Genomic DNA, 21,887 nt, shown 5'->3' with positions numbered 1-21,887 from the left:
GAACTTGACCGCCAACTCGAAGAGTTCCTCCAAGGTGCTTGGATTTCGGATTTCCAAGTAATCTTGGACAGCAGGTAGCAATCTTGGTAAAATTATTTCAATTACCTCCGTGTCGGGTTTCTTTCCATACACGCATGTCTGTCAGCTTAACTTTTCGCAGAATAAAGTCCGTCAAATCTTCAATATTACGTTGATAAAAACTATAAAGTTCGGCTTCTAGTTTTGCTCGATCTTTCACTATGGGGAAGGCGTTTAATAATGATGTTTTAAAATTTTCAAAGGTATATGCTTGGCCTCCGAATTCTCCTAATAAAAATTTCCCTATACTCTTCCACCATAGTGAGGCCTGTCCTCTTATGGTGCAGACGTCGCAATGAGTTGCCTTTCGGGCACAGGATATAACTGGAAATAATTTTCGAGGCCCTCTAAGAATATAGCCACCGAATTCGTTCCGTCGAAATTGACGGTTACCTTGATAGATGCTCTCATAGTTTGGACCAAGTATCCTAACCCTTCTAACTGGTTCGCCATTTCTTGCTGTTGGAGTTGTACAGCAGCTTCCATCCAGTTATCGGCCATCTAAGTTCGTAAGATGTTCGGGCGCCAATATAATGTTGCGAGGCCCCAACTTGTCAGCACTGACTGCTATGAACTGTAAGTTACACAAACTCGTAAGAAGGGTTTAAATCCCTTTTTATTCCACTTTAGAAATAACAGCTGCGTTCACTTGACGCTCACAAACTACACCGACCCGGCGGTTTAACAAAACAGAAATGTGAAACTAAAAATAAATGGCAGGATGAATAAATAACGAGATCACTACCTACGAGGCTCTAAAATCGTAACTAACTTAACCGCGTTCTAAGATACAGCTGAGTTTCAGCAAACTTACCGATTAAGCAGTTGAAGATTCAACGAACTGCCGAAATAGGCACACAGGCCGAAACGCGCGGTTCTTAAATTTCTACCTAGCAACTTTCACGCTCGCGATTCAAGAAGCACACATACAATCTCGTTTCCCTTCTATTTAAACTCGACTTACTTCTGCTAAAATTTGAATAGACTGCGCGTTCTACTACAATTTACATACTCTGGCATTTACAATTCTAGGGGAAGGTAAAGGCTTGACAGGAAAGATAGCTTAAACTTAAAATAAATGTTAGTTAAAATGTAAATATAAACCCTACATTTGCCGCTGCCAGAATTTGGTAAAATTAAATAATTCTAGCCTATTTATAATAGAAAATGCAAGAGTCACCGCAAAATTTCGTTGATTTTGAACTTAAAAATTCTCTTTCGTATTTCTCAGAAAGAAGGTTTTGAACTACTATGTAACAATGTACAATAATATTCACAATGCCTGAGTGAGGATACTTTATACATCCTCTATCCATGCTTAAAATTAAGCGATATGAATCTTCGAATATCAGTTCTTTATCAATTGAAAACTGCTATATACATGATGAACACTTCTGTTTTTTGATATGGCTTAAACACAATATCCTGCAAGATATGTAAAACTGGTATTACATTTACGATGCCTAAAATATCCTTATTAGTTACATTAATATTCAAGTAATTAATTAATTCATCTTCCTTTTCGCATGAAGACACAGCATTAAACTCATCAATAGTAATTTGACCAAAAGTTGCAATGAAAAAGTGTTTTGTAATCTGAGTTTGGACTCACATTCAAATATTTGCCTCACTGAGACATAATATTGCGATCCGGCTAAAAATATATACTTTCCGAATCTCTCTTCTAAGGAATCAGTTTGTATTTTTCCACAGAGAAAATATTTCATTTTCAGCTCTTCGATATAATACTCCTTCACTTCCAACAAAGCATGAATTGTATGAATAAGAGCATGATGAATTTCTTAAAATTCCCTGTAGTGCATTCCATGCTTTTCCAAACATCCAGCCAATTCAACAATTTACTTAAGAACTTCACATTTTCATAGTCAGGCAAATTAGTTAATGGATTCATATTTTCATTTCTTTAGTCGTATTCCTTTACGGGGACTTTTTACATTTATAATGCACCACCAAACGTGAATTATTTTAATAAAATTTCCGGTTTCTTTGGCAAATTGCAGATTCTTTTTTTCTTCTAGTTCTACTAGAGCATTCACTACATGTTCATTAAAAATTTGCAGTGCCAGTTTAACATTCTGCCTCTCTAAATTCGACGGGTTAAGAGATTTAAAAGTCAAAGAGCGATTAAATGTAACTTAATTATTCTTTTCAGCTTCATGTAGTTTTTGAGAGTATAAGAAGATGCAGTTTTCATAATAACATTATTTTCAAATGTCTCAAAATCTGTGTATTGAAAGCACTGACTTTCAGCCAGTTATTCCGTATACATTTTAATATATGTACTGCATCAATTGCATAAAATAAGGGTCTGTTTGTTTTCACTGGATGACGATAAACGATACTCAGTTTCGGTGGATTTAAGAAATAGCACATAGTTTTACGATTGAGTGAATTATTGTCACTTACTACACAAACCACGAAAAATCCTATATTCTCTAATTCTATTACAACCTTTTTAAGTATAAAATGCAATATATCCGCTGTTATGGTTTTCACAGGTAAAATATGCACAACATCTTTATACTGGGAGAGTAAACTCAGTATCATGAAAACATAAGCATTTGTTGCTGCATTTTTAGTGTTAAAAGAAAAGCCAACAATAGTACCTCCTCTGAAATATAAATATGGTTTAATATGAATTTCATCCATCATTACAGAAACAATTCTTTCATGAGGTTGAAGTTCCACAAATTTTTCTCTCGCATAATGAAGGAAGTTTACTTCAAAGTGCTCTTTAAAGGGACTTGCATTAAATTGAGTACAAGTTTTCGAGCTGTTGCTGGATGGGGAAGAATTATATTACCCGAATGTCGTAAAAACTTATACGCGTGTGGAGGCATTCCTGGTAAGTATCTCCGTTTGACTTTATTGCCCGAGAAAAGTGAAACTTATTCGGCCAAAAAATTAATAACAGTTTCCTCGCTTTCATCATTCAGTTTAAGAAGGCCCAATAATTCCAAAATTGACTGAACATCATTTTGAGCTACAGGTATTAACAGAGACTGTACACCATGTGGTACTTCTTGAAGGTTTCTGATATATCTAACTTTCACCGGAAAGTTACGTTCTTTGCATGATTTTGTTGCAGCATTACCAATAAATGCTGAGACACTTAAATCATATTTAAGAACAACAGAAGCTTCAATAACTGGTGCTGCTTGAGTACTGATATGAATAAATAATGTCTCATCTTCCTTTCTGATTATAGACCAAAATAACGGGATTTGCTGAATTTCTAAGCACTTTAAAAAGCTTGCATATGTTGAAAACATGTATTTTGCTTCTTCTTCTGATTTCGTTTTAATGCTTTCCTTTAGAGCCAAATGCAGTTGCTGATTTTGTAATCGTACTTTTTTTATCATGCGGAGCTTCTCGATTCTGTTTCTGATAGGATAAATATGCAGGACAACCCGGAAATAAAGATGGTATTGCTTCTTTCGTTAATCGAGAACGTGAAAGAAGTGGACTTATTTTTTTTCAGAGGATGAATCATATGCACTTGTCTCCATCTCAATATCTTAATCTTTGAAATGAAGTTCTCAGACTTTTGAAGCTTTCGTTAATTTAAAATTGCTCCGAGGTATAGCTTTTATCCATTTCTTCTTTAAATTTTCATTAGATGGAAAACTTTAGACTCTCACACGAGGACCATTATTGTAATTTCCTTTGCATCCAGGAACAATACAACGAGAAGGCATAACGCTAATAACACAATTTCGCACGAAAATATGGAGAAACGGAAATGTATCACTAAGCAATTAACATGAAAAAGCAATGAATAATGCACAAATGTTAATAAAACTAACGAAATCTAAGCATCTAACAAGAGTGTATGAAGTATGTCTAACAGGGTTAAGAGGCAGGTGGACAAAGGAATACGGAGAAAATTCCGGGGAGTGTCTACAAATTCTTTGGTGTTATTGTGTGAGTTATTGCTGAGAGTCTCTTACATAGCTACTTAAACGTAACGTCACAAACCAGTTTCGATTCAGAGCGCAGCCTTATCTATCTAGATGGTGACGGCCCAGCGTGCTGACCACTACACTAAGGCGAAATACCTTACAGCTTAAGTAAAAACATATTATAATGCTTAAAACATCATTCATATATACTCATAAAACCTAGTACAATTATTAACATGAACTCTATGAGTATGAAAGGTCACAAAATACTTTACGAAAAACGTAATTATAATTCGTTATAGTAAAGTTGTAGTAATAATAACATGGACAATTACATCAGATATTAAACATCCTAATTAATTAATGCATAAAAAATTTACATCTGCCTTTGAAAATTGTAGGCTATTCTTCTTAAACAGGCCGATCATTTACGATATTCTGAATTCTTATAATTCATTATAATATGTAAACCTTTCTACTTACTGGAAGGTGACCTGCAACATAGTATTAAATTTTTATAGAATTCAAATTTTGTTCTTTTTTTTAAGCAATCAATAAATTTCCAGATTATTGGATGACATCCGTTCATAATATGGTTCAACCTGCAATGCCATCCTTCTATCGCATTATTTTTTCTCGGAAATTTATCTTTTACAGCACCATAAAAGCTCCAAAGAAGGATGTCAAGCACTGGTCTGCAACGTTGTCCGCGGCGCGTCAATCTACCAATCCATGTGTGCAGATGATATCAATTGTTCAAATGCTTCAGTGACATCTGAAACAGGAGCGAAAGCCAAAGCTGCAAGTTGAGAGATTTCCAAAACGGAATTTTGATCAGCTTCAAATTTACTTTGCAAACCGGCGAAGTGAATCGTACTATACACACACTGGCTTAAATGTAAAAAGAGCCTATCTGAATAATATTCGAAAATGAATTTTTAAAGGCATTTAAGGCTGCTTTTTCAAAATCAGTCATTACTGTACTTGGCTGAAGATTCGGTCTCAAAGACTATCACTATAAACACTCTACCATACGGTTTCTTCGGGATTGTTTGGCATCACTACGTATACTGAAGGTATTTTATCATATTTAACACTGTGGTTGTATAAATCTGATTAAAAAGCAGTGGTGTTGCCCCAAGGGCTTAGCTAGTGGGGGAAAGGAGGCATCTGTCCCCGGGCGCAGAATCCAAGGGGCGCCAAACTGATGTTACGACATTTTAGAATTAAATCTTTTCCATCCTTGGCAAGCAGTAGGGGGCGCGAAATCTTCAGTTGTCCCTGGGCGCTGAAAACCCTAGATACGACTCTGTGTTGCCCTGAAAGTTCCATCAGCAAACCAGTTCGGACATTCAGCCATGAAGTCCAGATTTCTGCGGGATGAAAAAATTAGATTTCTGTCTCAGCGCCCCATTATCATACAACAGAAATTTCTCTTCTTTTAGAGTTTTTAAAAACTATTCTGGTATCAGGCCCGCGTCAAGCCTAATCGGCGCCGTTGTGCAAATGTCTAATGAGCGCCTTTATGCAGTTACAATATAAAAGGTGTATTGAGAATGCGGCAAAGCACATTAGGGCTATCTGCCTAAGGGGAGGGATGCCTTCGTGGAGGACTTTCTAAGGGAAACTGGCTCGTATACACGTTGCACATGGGGAAAACTACGAAAACGCCCATGCAGCCAGCCCGTTCGCGGGATTCGAACCTCGGACCGAACTACCAGTGTTCAGCGATTTTACCGCTCGGCCGCTGGTGGGCCCGATATAAAAGGAACATTGCTTATTGTTAACATTTAAAATGAAGCATTATTAGCATAATAATATGAAAACCCAAAATATTACATTCTATCTTTTAATTTGTCTAATTATGCAAACATTATGTGCTTTGTTAAAACCCACACTCAAACAGATTTATTGAAGAATTATACATACATTTTTGTTATAAAAAGCCGCCCAACCGGTACAGTGGTTAGCGTTGCTGACTGCCGTGCCGAAGGACCCCGGTTCGAATCTCGAAAAAGGTATGGATATTTGTAAATATATTGTGTCCGTGCGGCATGGGGGCACTCTAAATATGCGAGGCAAAAGTCCTCTCGAAAGGCTGGTGGTGGGAAAAGAAGAATGGGAGACGCTCGGACCCGTTCCCCCAGGATGCTCCCCATCAAAATTGGGGGCGAAACTGAGCTAAATTGCACTGTCACCTGTGAGGTGCTCAAGGCTTTTGCCAACAGGCGTATCTTGCGCTCCTTGCCACAAGGAATTTCGTGAACTTGAGCTGACTTTGGTCAGACAAGTGAGCATTAGTCAACAACAACATGTTATAAAACGTAACACTGCAAGGGAAGCGAAATAATCACATTGGATAACAAATTGGTATCTTCGTCAGATACCTAAACGCATTGGATACCAAATATATTGCTGAACACTATTTATTATCTTAAAATTAAAAACAAATTAATTTAGATATAAGTTTGCACTGAATAAATTGTTGTTCGCAGCGTAGTTTACGACTAAGTTCAAACTGTGATTACAAGAGGGCACAAAAAATGCTTTAGGGTTGATATCTAGGGATATATCTAAAACTCCTTTTTACACACCACTGTGTTGTTGACAACGATGTAGCTTGGAGTTTCAACCGGCGATGCTACATTTCCTCCAAAAGTTTGCAAAAACTGCAGTTCATGCATAAGATCTATACTATTTATATCTCTTTTATTTTTATCAGTTAATGCTTTTTGCAGTTTTTGCCATACGTTGAGCCGATATTGTAAATATATGTGAACGAAAATACGTGATGCCGATACGTATTGTAAGGGTAGACACGATCGACAAACTGTTTAGTCCTTATTTTGTGTTTACTGCTGCAGTCGTAAAAATTTATGCAACATTTTTTTTTTTTTTTTTTTTTTTTTTTTTTTTTTTTTTGTGATTGCTTGTTGTTATTGTTATTCTACATAAAAAAGATAAGTGCAGTTATATATTATATTAAACTTAGGTTAACCTTTTTAATTCAGAAAAGCGACGATTTGAGCATAATTACTCGAAAACATTTTTTGACACGAACCATTTGTTTATTTAACTAAAAATTATTATCTCTTGAGAAGAAAGGTTTGACATATTAACGGAGTACCACTGAATTTAAAATATACCTATTTGAGATTTGAAAAAGTAAAAATATACAAGGTATTCTGAAATAAAAAATTGGCCATTTTCCGATTTTTAGCTATATGGAAGACCGAAGGAAAATGTTTCGTTATTTCATTACCTCTTAAATACATACTTTAAATTTGATTTATTTACTTTAATAAACAAAAGAGTACTACCACTTCCTTGAATTATTTGGTCCTGCTCATATATTTTCCAAGCAATGGTTTCAGATATACTCAGTTTTTCAGAAGCAAAGTAAAATATTTCGAACAATGACTTTCCGAGTGTTCTTAAGAAGTGTTTTACGCAATAGTTCTTATAACAGTTATTTTCTACATTTATTTTTACTTCCGCTTTTTCTGTTTTAATTTTTCCCCAGATGTCGGAACAAAAACAAAAAAAAACTGTCTGAGGATCAGAATGCAATGAAGAAGAGGATGACTTAATAAACCAGAAGTTAAATTACTCAGTTTTTCCAAAACCCAGAGAATAGTCAAACTGACGCTACTAGCACTAGTTGTCCATCATCTCAGCTGTCTTTGAAACTGCCAAAATAATCAGAAAGAGTTAGAAAGCGTTTTCACCCGGGAATTACCTTTAATGCAGCCGGTAGAAAAAAAAAAAGAAATACTAGTGAAATCTACACTTTCTGCAGCAGATGCGCATTTTCCTGTGCCTGATGATTCCGGATTATGCCAAAGTCCATTATTGCCATCCCAAGTTCAAGCCTTAATAGAAAATGGTCCTGGATAAGCTGGTTTCGAGTTTCGGTTTCCCAAAAGACAACAATGGACGTAAATGTTTTTAGATGTACTTTTGTCGAATCTTGCCAAACAACGAAAGATTTAAAAGGGATTAGTTGCTAAATTCTGCTGAAAAAAATTATGTTTATTGTTTTTGTTACAAAATTTTTAACAGTTTCAGCAACTCAAAACTGAGTAGTTCTCAATTTAACGAATGGAACCACTTAATGAGCACTTAAAACTTCATTAAAAAAAATAAAATGCATTTCCGGAATCTACATCTTTGGTCCGATTTCTTAGAAAGATTACGAAAGAATAAACCTGTTGATTCGGAATTTCAAAATTTATTAAAAAAAGAGACTAAGCATTGGCGCGATGTTATTGAAAGAATTACCTATGCCATTTAGTTTTTAGCCAAAAAAATCTTAGCCTTAATTATTTAAAGTGTGTAGAAATGATCACAAAATTTGACCCTATCATGTCTGTATATATTAATAAAATTCAAACTAAAAAAAAATTTGCTTCATTACCTTGAAGATAAAATTCAAAATAAAATAATTAGCTTATTAGGGGATAATATAATGTAAATTATTTTAAGTGAGGTCAAACAGGCAAAGTATTTTTCTATTTTACTTGATTGTACCCCTGATGCCAGCCATCAAGAGCAGATATTAATTTGTATGAGGTACCTTAATTTAGAAAATACACACATGAGTATTAAAGAAAGATTGTAGTATTTTGTGTTACAACAGATACGACTGGTGAAGTAAAGAATTCAGAGGAAAATGGTTTAGATATTAGTAATTTACGCGGCTAAGATTACGACAATGGTTCAAAAATAAGAGGTAAACAGTTTTCGAGTAATTATGCTCAAATCGTTGCTTTTTCGAATTAAAAAGTTAATCTAAGGTTAACATAATATGTAACTGCACTTACCTTTTTTTATGTAGGAAAACAATAACAAGCAATCACGAAAAAGATAAATGTTGCACGAATTACTACTATTGCAACAGTAGATACAAAATAAGAATTAAGCAATTTGTTTAATGCGTCTACCCTTACATACGCATCGGCATCCCGTATTTACACGTTCAAATAAGACAGAAGAGAACACCAGAGATGAACTCCTGCCCTGGTTATAACTTTCGGTAAAATAATTCAGTGTGGGCACTCAGACCGGCAATCTCGAGGCTGCCTTAACGCAGTTAAACGTCCCAAGCCCTAGAAGTATCCAAGAGACCGCTAAAACTTATCAGTCGAGCCGACGAGCTGCTGGCTTGGCAAATGCGGTCAAGAGTAAGAGACTGACGTTAATTACGGAAGGGGAAAGTAAACGGCTGTGTCGGGGATCCTAAGGGAACATATATTTTAAAAGAAAAGTGTTTTTAGGTCTCCTTCAGTATCAGTAGATCAGGAATAAAATCTTGAATGGAGCTCTCCTCTGTTTTTCACTAGATTTCACTAGATCATCCTTGTTTTTCACTAGATCATCCTTGTACGCGTTAAGTCAGTAACGCGTACAAGGATGCACACGGTACCAGAATGGAGACAAATTACATAGGATACGAAAGGTTTTGAAGTGATCTTTTACGTATTTATTAAACAGCTTAATAACATTAGTATGCACTTTTTTGGTTTATTAATAAATAAATAATTAATATTAATAAATTATAATAAATTTATTAATAAATTAATAAATACGTTTTTTAATAAAATAGTACATAACCATATCAGTAATAAAGTATTTACAACTATTTTAGTAATAGTAATAATTAGTAAATATCCATATCATTAATGTAATTAATGAAAGGCATTTGAAACCAAAATAGGATTTGCATTAATAAATTATAGTTAAGAATAGTGGCCCTCATTGTTCTGATTATTATTGGAATAATTTAAAGATTAAATCCGATAGTAGCTTAAGATGGTTTTGCAGTTGGAAAAACAAGAATATAACTCATTTTGATTCACCTTTCTTTTCTTTATGATTGACGAATATCCGTTTGCCATACACGTGATCAAATAGGGAGTAAGTGTTTAATCCATAAGATAATAAGTATTGATTAACATTTCCTATAACTACTTCTAATTAAGGCTTCCTAAGAGCAACCCCCTTAATTTTGACTCGCAGCTTTTAATTGTAGACTAGGATATGAGCATAGGATCTACCTTTAAACAATGGGATTTTTTTTAAACACTGCGCAATGACAATGCCTAGTAATAATAGTTTTAGAGTCACTAAGAATCATTTTCTGGATTCCCACACTGACTTTTTTTTCCAAGAGATATTAAAAGTTGCAATTGACGAGTACGAGCAATGCATAATACATACATATATAACGTAAGCATAACATAAAGAAAAATGAACCCCAACAAAAGCTGATCGTCTGTTATTGAACTCTAAAGAGGGGTTTATCAGAGGGAAAATGGCAATAAAATTCCATTTAATTGATTTTAATTATTTATTTACTGTATCGATTTATTACTAATTGTAATGGATTGGAGTATTTGAATATGAATTAGCTGAATATTTAAGAAAAATATTATGACTGCGAGAATAGAAAAAACATTTTTTGAATATCTGCTTTCTTATAGAATGCAGATGAATTCATTTTTACTCAATGAAAATCAAAATTTAGTAGCTGATTAATCTGTCCTGTATCGAGTACCTTAGTTCAGTGATCCGTATTAATGTGCCCTTTTTTAAAAAAAATTAAATGCTTCAAGGATAATTAGAAAGGGACATAATTCTCTTCTTACCCTTAAATTCTTCAATAAAAAAATGCATTTTCAGCTATAACCAGGTGAAATAATTCTCTAAATATAATTCAAAGCATAAAAAATAAGGTACATAAACGGCTTGGAAATGGAACTAGCACTGAGATTCTCTTTAAGAAATATGGTGAAGCTTACAAAAAGTCTACGAAGTGAAGTAATTCCGTAGAATATTTTCTAACTCTTTATGATCAAATTGCATTCAATTATACTTAATAAACGACGTGTAAATATAATTTAGTGTATATGTGTGGATGTGTGTGTGTGGCTTACTAGCGGCTGAGCGGCAAAGTCGTTGAACTCTGGCAGATCGATCCGGGGTTCGAATTCCGGTGAACGGGATGGCTGTATTGGCGTTTTCGTGGTTTTCCCCACGTGTAACGTGCGTAAGAGTCAGTTTTCCTTAGAAAGTTCTCCGCGAGGCACCCTTTTACTTTTAGGCAAATAGCCCTCGAATGCTTTGCTATAATCAAACAAACCAGACCAAACAATAGATATATAAATAAGTAGCTTAAAAAACCGCTATATTTTATGTATACTTATAAAGTAGTATTTAAATATATATAATGATTAAAAGAAAGGAAAAGTCGGATCTTAACTGATTGCATATAATGTAATCCCTATAAATGCCCTAACAATTCTTTCTCACTTAAAGTCGTAACCCAAAAGGAGAACAAGTAAAATTAAACTTCAGATATGTATAATACAAAAAATACAAAATATAAAAATAAATTATATGTTTACGAAACCTAACTAACTATTTATATTGATATTACGTAAACATACGTTAGGTAATGAACATTGTATAATATAGATATTTTTCTTTGATATTTTATACCTTGTTCTATATTTTGTTCCGTTTATATATACCTATACATAGATATATATAATTTAAAGATTCCATATTAACTACTACATATAAAACTCAAAAGTGCACCAATAATGTATTTTTAGGTATTATTTAACTTCATTCTGAAGAATTTTTTGAAGTCTAGTTTGCGTTATTTTATTCATAAGTCTCAAATAAAAAAAATATTGTTTATATGTCATTAGAAAATTAACCAAAAAGCAGCGACCACAATGTAATTGAAAAACAGTCCTTAGACGTGAAAAGGTTGAAGGCCATTTGAATGAAGACTATTTTTTCAGATACTCAGCTACTTCGCATACATGTAACATAGCATTCGAAATGAAAAACTCAATATTTACTACAAATTCATTCATGTAACAAATATCTGTCTTTCTACTCCTATAGCTTTAAAAAAAGATGTTATTTGCCTTACAGTTTATCGTTCAATAATAAATTTTCATTGTACAAAATTCCATTCATTAGAAAAATTCAATTTGTATTTTCCTCTGTATAAAACTGAATGTAGAGAAGTTACATGTTTAAACGGCCCCCCACATTTTCTCAAGACCCCGCGCAAGATTATCCCCTCCTCGTCAGCTCTTCCCCTGAAAAAAGGGATGGTAAATTTACGACCTGACCTCATATGAGGTGATTTCGACGAGCTAAGACTGAGTCGGCAGGAATACTCAGCAACTCCCATTCCACGTCCCCGTTCTGGAGGGATGGTAAAATCATCTGCCATCAACAGGGGCTCCAATCCCGGACAGCTGAACGAAGTCACTTAAATACTGACAGACAGAACGAGCCACCAATCCGGCCTGCTAACACTACGTCGTGGTATACAGATGTCAGTATTACTACGTCATGGTATACGTTTAGGCTTTAGACGCCCTCAGGGCGAAACCAAGGAAGGATATAAATATGAAGTTTTAGGCTCCAGACGCCCACTGGAAACCTCAAACAGTTTAAGGCTCCCTGAATTCGCCAATTCCACCGACGGTGGTGTTTAGCCCCGGACAAAGACTATATAGCTCAACAACCAGCTGAACGTACGACAATGCCATATGGTCAACTGCCGAGCCTGAAACAGCCATCGCTAGTGATGACTCCAGTGCTGTGAAGACTGATTTTAAACACCCGTGGCCGAGACTGCCTAGATACAGATCTTTATCAGTAGCTTCCTAGGTTTTACTTGAGTCGACCCCCGGAGGGGCGTTCAAATAAAAGAAGAATTTTTCTGTTCAGACAGACAGCGTGACGAACTGCCTGTTTTAATGATTGCCTGGAGCCTCTTTGACTCAGCGCCGTCGTGCGCCGCACGACTTTGCACCTATTGTCGGCGCGAGCCTGTCTGGTATCACTTATTTTTCAAAACATCTAGCATTATTCAAAGGCATTTCTCCCTTTCGAGCATATATGATAATTTTTTTAATATTTTCCATTTGTGATAAATGTCCTGAAGCAACACAAGGAAGACTACTTGTATCAACTGCAGATAAAGAATGTGTTGATTTTTCTGATTTTTGCGTTGTTAGCGCACGCTTTTTAATTGAACTCATAATTTCTTTCGCTGTTGTATGTAGTAGGATATTGGCTTCTCTGACAGAAAATTCACTTATACTTCCTTGTTTGAGGTATAATTAAGACTAAAGGCATCGGCTAAGGCAAACTTCGTTCGCAAGTAGGTTCCCGCATGTAAGCGCTACCCTGGAGTGACATTATGCCGATTTTCGAATTTCTAGAGTTCCGAATGCATAAGTGATAAGCATTATACGTGAATACAGATAAGCAGTTATGGAACGGGTCGAAGGAAAACTTCACGGAGAAAGTTAGTGATGAGTCCAAACGATAACCAGTATGCTACGGTTGTAGCCGATCCGCCATGTCTAGAGAGTACTTGGTACGAGCAAGCAATGTAGTGAAGGTAAGGTGAAATAAGCAAGATATAATACAGACAACCATATAAGGTTTATATATATAGCATATATATATATATATATATACACTGAAGTGACAAAAGTCATGGGATACCTCCTAATATTTTGTCGGTCCTCCTTTTGCCCGGCGAAGTGTAGCAACTCGACGTGGCATGGACTCAACAAGTCGTTGGAAGTCCCCTGCAGGAATATTGAGCCATGCTGCCTCTATAGACGTCCATAATTGTGAAAGTGTTTACGGTGCAGGCTTTTGGGCACGAACTGACGTCTCGATGATGTCCCATAAATGTTCAATGGGATTCATGTCGGGCGATCTAGGTGGCCAGATCATTCGCTGGAATTGTCCTGAATGTTCTAACCAATCGCGACAATTGTGGCCCCGTGACATGGCGCATTGTCATCCATAAAAATCCCATCGTTGCTTGAGTACATGAAGTCCATGAATGGCTGTAAGTGATCTCCAAGTAGCTGAAGGTATCCATTTCCAGTCAATGATCGGTTCAGTTGCACCAGAGGACCGAGTCCATGCCATGTAAAAACAGCCCAGACCATTATGGAACAACCACCAGCTTGAACAGTGCCTTGTTGACAACTTGGGTCAATGGCTTCGTGGGGTCTGCGCCACACTCGAACCCTATCATCAGCTCTTACCAACTGAAATCGTGACTCATCTGACCAAGCCACGGTTTTCCATTCGTTTAGGGACCAACCGATATGCTCACGAGCGCACGAGATTCGCTGCAGGCGATGTCGTGCTGTCAATAAAGGCACTCGAGTCGGTCTTCTGCTGGCATAGCCCAAGAAAGACAAATTTCGCCGCACTGTCCTATCGGACACGTCCCACATTGATTTCTGCGGTTATTTGACGCAGTGTTGCTTGTCTGTGAACATTGACAACTCTACGCAGACATCGCTGGTCTCTGTATTTAAGTGCAGGTGGTTGGCCACTGCGCTGTCCATGGTGGGATGTTATGCCTGAAACTAGATACTCTCGGCACACTCTTGACACTGTGGATCTCGGAATGTTGAATTCCCTAACGATATCCAAAATGGAATGACCCATGCGTCTAGCTCCAACTACCATTCCGCGTTCAAAGTCTGTTAATTCTCGTCGTGCGGCCATAATCACGTCAAAGCCTCTTCACATGATTAACTTGAACACAAATAAAAGCCCTGCCAAAGCACTTCGCATTTATACATTTTCTAAGCGATACTACTGCCATATGTATATTTCCATATTGCTATCCCATGACTTTTGTCACTTCAGTGTATATATATAATAATAATAGTAGTAGGTAGAAATATTGCAGCGATCTTGCTAAAAAGTTACCAGGAGCTGTACTCCACGAAATATTTTAACACAGTATTACATAAATAAGAAGAAATTAGTCCGGAAAACTGGAAAAAACTGTAAACACGTGAAAAAACAGCTAAAATTAATGCTGGAAGACTTGTTTATGCACGAAAAAATTAATCTGACCGTTGTGATATGTGAAAAGTTAACTCACATGAAAAAGAGCAAGATCGCTGCAATATTTCTACCTACTACTATTATTTCCTAGATGTGAGATAACTACCCAACTTGTATTGGTACTGTCTGGATTATACACATTCAAGGGAGGACTGCAAAAGGTAGACTTTTCTGAATTTAATTACCCCGAAGTATTCAAGTAGTTCAGTTCACAACGTGAATTATTTTATTCTAAATGCAGACTCTAATAACAAACAACATTCTAACGCAATTATCTAATCCTCAACGTTGTTATAAATCTTTCTGTAATAGTAGGTACTGTTAAAATTCTGCTGACTTATTAATCTAATATTGGTTTTATTAAGAGTGCATTAATTTATCTTAGTGATTCTTAATTAGTGTGGAATAATTTATCTTATATAATCTTATATAATCTAATATTGGATTTATTAAGAGTGCATTAATTTATCTTAATGATTCTTAATTAGTGTGCAATAATTTATCTTATATAATTTTATTTTGCTTATTATAACAACTAATAATATTTTTATTATTTTCATTATTGTTAATATATACTATATATTAATGAATGCATAATATCAATTGGTTTTGAATTTATCGTGATTAACTGTCTACTAATGTGTTTAATCTTTTTTTTTTTACTACAATTTTATTGTTTACCTGTAGTAGTAATTTGCTTATTGTATGCTGCTTATTATATTTATTGTTTGTTGCTATTTGTTATTCCAATTTTGTAATGTTATAGTGCGCTGCGGACGGTTTTTTTCCCCTCTTCGTTATTAGTATTCATCTTCCTGCCATTAGCGCTAGTTCTTGCAAGCATATGAAGTTTTCTCACCTAAAAAATACCGTAACTTCAGTGCTATATACTGTTCTTACATTTGCTTTGTGTTCCTCCGACTCTCTTCATCGAACGAGTGAGCACTCTGTGCAAGGATTAGAACTTTAACAGGTTGAGAGATCCTCTGAGTTTTTTATTTTTAAGCTAATATTACTCTTCATCGAACGAGTGAGCACTCTGTGCTAGGATTCGAACTTTAACAGGTTGAGAGACTCACTTAGTATTTTATTTTTAAGTTAATATTACTATTTCATGTTAAATGGGGTCAAGAGAAACCTCCCCAACTAGATCAATTAGGACTACCAGCTCGAGGTGTGTGAGCCCAGTGAGATTAGACCATCCATCTTCCAGATTAGATAGGATTAACACTTTGACTCTGCACATCAAGTCACTTTTAGCAGAGTACAGAGGCCGTTCTAAACTAAAAATCGCAGACCACGAAGCGGTGTCCAATTATATCACAGAAATACTGGCTATAGCTTCTAATCAGGAAATCTTAACTGCACGACAGGAGGGACAAATACTTCAACTAGAACGACAACTTAATGCCAGTCTCTTCTCTCAAGCAAGAGAGCACAGTTTTAAGGTCCCGGAGCTACAGGAAAACCATCCTACAGGACAACAAGACCGCCGGAGTTACGCAACTGTGGCCGGTAAGATTCAGAAAAAGAAGCCCCCTTCCATACAAGCAACAGCCATTCCCAATCAAAAGCCTTCTGAGCACGTTTTACTTACCAAGGGGAAAGATTCAGAGCGCACGCCAGATAGTGTGAAAGCGCAAGTTCTAAACATCATCAAACCTCATAAGCTTGGCATCAACATACAGCAAGTGAGGGCCACGAGATCTTAAGAACTCTTGATTAGGTGCAAAGAAGCCACACACCTGCACAAACTTAAAAAAGTAACTGAAGAGTCCAGCGTGCTGACAGAGCACTTAGAACTAAGGATTCCCCGTCCGTTTAGGAGCTCTCTTATAGTATTTGGGGTACCCTGTGACATAACGGCAGACGAAATAAAAGCAGCATTTGAAGATCTTTTGCCAGAAACGCGGTCGCCAGTTATCTTTCCAAAAGGCCCGAGACCTAGGGACGAAACTACCTGTAATTGAATACTGGAAGTGACAGCAGATTTCAAAGACAGGCTTCTCGACCACAAGCGGGTTTATATTGGGTTTACTTCGTGTCCGTTTAGAGAATACGTAAAAATAACCCGCTGCTACAACTGCCAAACCTTTGGCCACCTAAGTAAAAACTGCAGATTCCCACCAGTCTGTACTAAGTGCGGAAAAGGTCATTTAACGCAAGAGTGTACGGCAGAAGAGGAAAATTGTGCGAATTGTGTTCACTCCAATACGCATAATAGCACAGACTTTGACGCAAGTCATCCGGCAAGTTCTTCAAAATGTCCTGTGTACCGACAGGAACTGCAACGAGGCAGCAAAACACAGCAACAACGGATGTAGGCAGTAACCAATTCCGCCAACAAGTCACAGGACTTAGGTTTCTCCAAGCAAACCTGCAGAGAGCTAGATCTGCAACGCTTAACTTCATGGATATTATGACAAAGGAAAATGCGGATATCGCCCTCATATAAGAGCCGTACTTAGCACATAGTCATCTGCCAGGAATTCCACCCACAAGCAAGACTTTCCAGTCAACCTCTCAACAGGCTGTCATAATTTATAATGGTCCGCTATCTCCCCTCCTTACATCTCAGACGCAACACTCAGTTACCATTAAACTAGAGACAACTACGGGACACCTTCAAATTACTAATGTGTACTTTCCACCAAGTGAGGAATTAGATCCACTATTAATAGAAATCAGCACTGTCGTCAGAAAAGGGAACAACCAAATCTTATTAGCAGGTGATTTCAATGCTTCAAGTCCCTTATGGGGGGCGCGAGTGGAAAACGTAAGAGGCAAAATGGTTTTAGAATATGCAATGACAAACAGATTAAGCATCATAAACACGTCAGACTCACCGCCCACCTTTCGCACTATAAGGGCGTTAGGTTGGCCGGATTTAACCATGGTTTCTTCTCAATTAGCAAATCAAATGTCGGAATGGCATGTTATGGACATTCCCTCTCTGAGCGACCACAGAATAATCAGCTATCTAATGGGCGCTCAATTAACTTATACTCTCAAACAGAGGTTCAAGACAGCTTATGGAAGACATCAGAAGTTCCTTAATCTGCTTCGTCCTTATGTAGGTCAATTGATTTTCAACTTCCAAGCAAGCAACACCATAGACGGACTGGATGATGCCTACAGGCATTTAATTGGAACTCTAACAAGTGCAGCAAAACAAACGTATAAGAAAAAAACACCCAGCCAGAAGAAAGAACTTTCCTGGTGGAATGACAAACTAACGGCAAATAGAAGCAGAGTTCGGGCGCTGAGAAGACTGGCACAGTCAGAAACAGATTCCATACAAAGGGACCAAAAAATGCAGACGTACAAGAAGGCACTTGCGCAATACAAACTACAGATAATAAAGGCCAAATCCGACTCCTGGCAGGAACACTGTAGTAGAATACCGGAAATTTTTGGGAAAATACAAAAAATCGCCGCAGGTAAGGTTTTCAGACCGACTCAATTGACTGCGAATGTGGCCCCTGACGCACCAAATACAAGAAATATTCTTTCGGTAATACTGAAAACGGTTTTTCCTTCAGATGATCCCGCCAATGACTCAGAAACGCATACATTAATAAGGACGCAATTTCAGGAAAAATTCTGGTCTTCCAAAAATGGAGACTATCTCCCACCAACAATAGAGGAGGTAGACTTAATCATAAATGGTTTGGCAAGGAAAAAGGCACCGGGGCCGGATGGCCTAGACAATATAATACTCAAGGCATTGCATAATGAGTTTCCAGAGCTGATCCACTTAGTCTGCAAAGCATGCTGGAAAGTAGGACACTTTCCGAAAGATATGAAGCTGGCAGAGATCGCTCTGTTTCACAAAAAGGGGAAAGATCCCTCGGATCCGACCTCCTACCGCCCGGTAACTCTCCTTCCCACAATTAGCAAAGTTCTAGAAAAAATCATTCTAATGAGGCTAAATTATTTCCTGAATAAAAGTTCAGTAATTAATAAAAAAACAGTATGGCTTCCGTGAAGGAATATCTACGGAACAGGCAGTAGCAGATCTCCTGAAAGTGCTGAAAAAGAACAGAGAGGAAGACAATCACTCAATAGTAATATCTATTGACATAAAGGGAGCCTTCGATAATGTCTGGTGGCCTGATGTAACAAAAGAATTAGATTCAATCAACTGCCCAATTCAGATCTTAAAGTTGATAAGGAGCTACCTTGAAGACAGACAAGTTCAAGTAACTACAAACGATGGAATAATCCAGCATAAACTGGAGAAAGGCTGTCCACAGGGTTCCTGTCTAGGGCCAACCCTGTGGAACCTAGTAGCTAATTCAGCGTTCCAAATTTTTTAGATGATTTTCTTCTAGTAACTTCGGGAAGAAAGAATACCGAGAAAATTACACAAAATGCACTAAATAGGTTCTTAGAGTGAGCACAAACACATAAACTTACGATCTCAGCAGAAAAAACTACCATGCTATTTATAGGGCGTAAAAGAGTAATGAAAAGAAATCCTACCATTAGACTCAACGGTAGCTCAATAAAATGCTCTTCAAACATAAAATACCTAGGATTTATCCTCAACAATAATCTCTCTTGGATTCCCCACTTAAAAGAACTCAGGAAAAGATGTATCGCACTCACAAACACAATGCTACGCACAAAGGACTGCAGTGGGGAGCACCACCATGGGTGCTTAAGAGGTGGTACCAAGCAATAACAGAAAGAATTGTTCTCTACGGCGTAGCGATCTGGGGAAATACACTCAACGTAAGCATGCGTAGATTACTCCTGTCCATGCAAAGGCTGCAACTCTTGCTCATCTGCAAGGGCTACAGAACTACTTCAACAACAGCTCTGTAGGTTCTAGCAGGAATTCCTCCGCTAGACCTGCAAGCGGAAAGGGAGTCGTTAATTGCAAGAGTGTTAAGGCTAGGTGAGGATGGAGTGCTATGGGAACAACACCACTTTGCTGAAGACTTTGAAAAACACAAGCCAGTGACGCAAGGACATCCGGCTGAAACACATCTAAAAAAGTGTATTCTAGGCCACTATGTGACACCAAAAGATAACCACACAGCTATATTTAGAGATGGCTCAAAAACCGAGACGGGTACTGGCAGTGCCTTCTGCGTTCTAAAAGGTAATAAAGCTGTGTATAAATGGAAAAGAAGACTTGGCAGTAGGAACTCAGTATTCCAAGCTGAGCTGGCAGCACTTAAAGCAGCAATTAATTATGTGAAGAGGAACAGACTTATCCACATTACTATTTACAGTGATTCTGCCTCTAGCCTTGACGCAATCAAAGGTTACAAAAGCAGAAGCCAGTATGTCCAAGAACTTAGAAAAATCCTCCTCAGTCTTCTACCATCAGAAAGGCCATGCCTCACGTGGGCATTAAAGGCAATGAGGAAGCAGACACCCTGGCAAAAGAAGCGGCTAAGGACGTCTCAAGAACAGAACTGCCAGATAAATTACCTAGGTCTCATCTCAAAAAGATTACTCTAAAACAACTGATAGACAGATGGCAAGCCAGATGGGACACAGCAGATACAGGAAGGAGAACGTATATGTTCTTCCCAAAAACAACGCTAGAGTTACACTGCAATAGTGGTAGTCAGACACAGTTTTATACAGGTCATGGCCCATTCCTGACCTATCTGCATAGATTCAGCCTGAGTGACACAGAAAGATGTCAATGTGGAGAGGTGGGGGATCCAGACCACTACGTCTTCCACTGCACAAACACGGCACAGTACCATATAAGAAAGCCAAGTCAAGCCACATTGGGCGGCAAATATGAGAACAAACAAAACAGCAAATAAAAAGCTACAAGCGGTAATCAGCCATTGTCAGAGAAAGTATTCTCTAATACGACGATAAGTGTCCCCAAATAGAAATAATCAAGTGCTTAGCGCTCTGAATCATAAAATGCATAAATCACACTAAATCAATCTGGGCACACACCTCGAACCTCTCAACCCAAGACTAAATTAGATAATTAGGACTATGGCAACAACCTGCCTATATTCTTTAAAATGTTTACTTTTGCAATTAATGTACAGGTCTAGGACTCGCAAGACCAGATCGTGCCAGTAAAATCTTCAACAGCAATGAGGTTTTTCTACACTTATGTATTTAAATTACAAGTTTGTGATAAATAGGTTCAAGAAGGGCAAGGTCAACTTATGTTATCACCTCAAGTTTATGAATGATATTATTATTGGTATGGCATTTTTGCCTTCTTAATTTTAATAAATATTCAACTTTTTATGTAAATTTTAGGGAAGAAATATCTGTATTTATGTGATCAATTGCATGTTTGAATCTCTTCCCTAGTGATACGTGCTTAATTATGTTTTGTATAAATTATGTGCATGTTCTAAGGTGATAAAACTAACTATGGAATTAATGTAGGTAAGTTTCTCTTTGTAATTATGTATCAACATTACGTATTCAAGTGTTTGGAATCAGATATCAGTTTTACTGAGTATGGTGCTGTACTTTTCTGTTTATGTTCACTTTAAAGTACTCAAGTCTGTATTTATTCCTTCTCTGCGTGTACTATGAAGGTCAGTTCGTACTTGGCTAGGATTTAGACTACATAGCATTACTTAATGATCAGTTTTATGTATTATGCTTATCAGTTTTATTTTTAGTTTTCATGTATTATGTATGCATTTTTAAGTGTTATGTATGCAGGCATCAGGGATCAGCTTTCTGTATTTCTATACTCAGTATCATGTTAGTTTTTCACTTTAATATTCAGTTTTGTACTTATGTATGTATTATCCTGTCTGCAAGTACTACGAAAGAAAATGTAGGTGAACGGTTCAATTTGTAAAACAACTACAGTTTAAGTATGCGCAAAGAACTAAATTATGCAGGAATTTGTTATCTTAGTGATAACAGGTACACATTCTTTTAAATGTTCTTACATAAGAGTCAGGCACGTGGAAAGTAAACTGCGTTAAATTATGTTTGGGCGCTAGGATATTT

General features: G+C 36.9%; 1 protein-coding gene across 22 annotated transcripts in view; it reads right to left on the bottom strand.

Annotated features, from left to right (window-relative positions):
* Nucleotides 1-21,887, bottom strand: part of LOC118203271 (NADPH oxidase 4-like) — a 365,714-nt gene that overhangs the window by 59,976 nt on the left and 283,851 nt on the right. The window lies entirely within an intron of this gene.

This window comes from Stegodyphus dumicola, chromosome X1 (genome assembly GCF_044657685.1).
Source record: "Stegodyphus dumicola isolate Sdum_Otavi_A_Nest chromosome X1, ASM4465768v1".
Taxonomy (NCBI): Eukaryota; Metazoa; Arthropoda; class Arachnida; order Araneae; family Eresidae; genus Stegodyphus; species Stegodyphus dumicola.
Note: the sequence above shows the minus strand (reverse complement) of the source record. Positions and strands in the feature narration are given on the sequence as shown.